Below are 2182 nucleotides of genomic sequence, written 5' to 3' on the forward strand. Positions count from 1 at the left end.
CGACTGAAAAATGAAGAAAATATTTAAAATTGAAATAAAGTATTAAAATATAATACTTAAAAATGAATTATTATAACTTTTAACTCCACATAGCAACGATCTTGGTCCGATGCAGAGAAACCGGATGAAGAACCCGCTGAATCGCCAACATTTTGCGAGAGTTGGGTAAGTCATTGAGTTACCGTGCTTACAACTCGTTCTGCACGGGGATCGACATATGTCCCATCGGACTTTTTGTGTGTCCGAGCGACCAACTCTACAATTGATGGAGTTCTCCCCATTTCTTTCTCCTATATATATATATTATTAACAGAATAAAAAATCTACAATTAAGAGTTTGGGGAAGAAACCAGTCTTAAAGCATTTAAGAGTTTGGGTTTGTCTAACAGAGACGAAACAAAATATCCCAATGAGGATAAATTAGATCCTCGAACAGCTGGTGTTATTTTGTTGGATACGCTGAGAAATCAAGGGGGTACAAGTTTTATAATCCGAAGAACTGAACTATGTTCGAAACGGGAGTAACTCATTTCGAGTTTGGGGAAGAAACCAGTCTTAAAGCATTTAAGAGTTTGGGTTTGTCTAACAGAGACGAAACAAAATATCCCAATGAGGATAAATTAGATCCTCGAACAGCTGGTGTTATTTTGTTGGATACGCTGAGAAATCAAGGGGGTACAAGTTTTATAATCCGAAGAACTGAACTATGTTCGAAACGGGAGTAACTCATTTCTTTGAGGATGTTGAGTTTGAGGTGGGAGATAAAGTAAGAAAAGTTGATCAACACATCAAGATCAACAAGACAACACTCAACTTCCCGAACAACTTCAAGAAGTTGATCCAGAAATTCAACCTCAACAAACTCAAGAAGAAATGCCATTAAGGAGATCCACTAGAGAAAGAAAAAGTGCGATACCAGACGATTATATCGTGTTTCTTCAAAAGCATCAAGAATGCTTAGATTTGATTGATGATGATCCAATCAACTTCAGTCAAGTCTTGCAAATCTCGGATTCTTAAAAATGGATAGATGCCATGAATGATGAGTATAAGTCCATGCAAGACAACAATTTCTGGGAACTTGTTCCATTACCTGAAGGCACGAAACCTATTGGTTGTAAATGGATATTTAAAACCAAAAGAGATTTTAAGGGTAATGTGGACAAGTATAAAACTCGTCTTATAGCTAAAGGTTTTACCCAGAAAGAAGACATTGACTACAAAGAGATTTTCTCTCTAGTTTCATCGAAAGACTCTCTTAGAACCATAATGGCATTAGTAGCTCATTATGACTTAGAGTTACATTAGATGGATGTAAAGACGACGTTTCTCAATGGAGACATTGATGAGACGATCTATATGCAACAACCAGAAAACTTTGTAATTGGAGATGCAAAGAAAATGGTTTGCAAATTAAAGAAATCCATCTACGGGCTAAACAAGCATCCCGTCAATGGTATCACAAATTCCGACAAGTAGTTTGCTCATTCGGTTTTGAGTCAAATGTTGTTGAGGAATTCATATATCATAGGTTTAGTGGGAGTAAATGTGTTTTCCTAATTTTGTAGGTCGATGACATACTGTTAGCCTCAAACGATATAGGTTTGATGCATGAACCTAAGGTTTTTTATCAAAGAAATTTGAGATGAAGGATCTTGGTAATGCAACCTTTGTATTAGGGATCCGAAGAACGACTTTGAGCGAAAGCATATGGAAGACAATATTCCTTATGCTTCGGTATTTGGAAGCTTAATGTACGCTCAAGTGTATACGCATCCAGATTTAGCGTACGCAGTTAGGATGTTAGGAAGATACCTAAGTAACCTTGGTGTGGATCATTGGAAAGCAGCCAAAAGGGTTTTAAGGTATTTACAGAAAACCAAACATCTCATGTTGATTTATAGAAAATCAGATCATTTGGAGATCAAAGGATATACCGATTCTGATTTTGCTGGATGCCAAGACAGTCGTCGATCCACTTCAGGCTATGTTTTTCTGTTAGCCGGTGGAGCTGTGTCATGGAAAAGTGTTGAACAAACACTAATGGAAACTTCAACTATAGAAGCAGAGTTTATAGCTTGTAATGAGGCATCTAACCATGGAGTATGGTTGCAAAACTTTGTCATAGGGCTGCGTATAGTCAATAAAGTTGAAAGACTGTTAAAGATATATTGTGATAATA

This window comes from Tarenaya hassleriana, unplaced genomic scaffold (genome assembly GCF_000463585.1).
Source record: "Tarenaya hassleriana unplaced genomic scaffold, ASM46358v1 Cleome14, whole genome shotgun sequence".
NCBI classification, from domain to species: domain Eukaryota; kingdom Viridiplantae; phylum Streptophyta; class Magnoliopsida; order Brassicales; family Cleomaceae; genus Tarenaya; species Tarenaya hassleriana.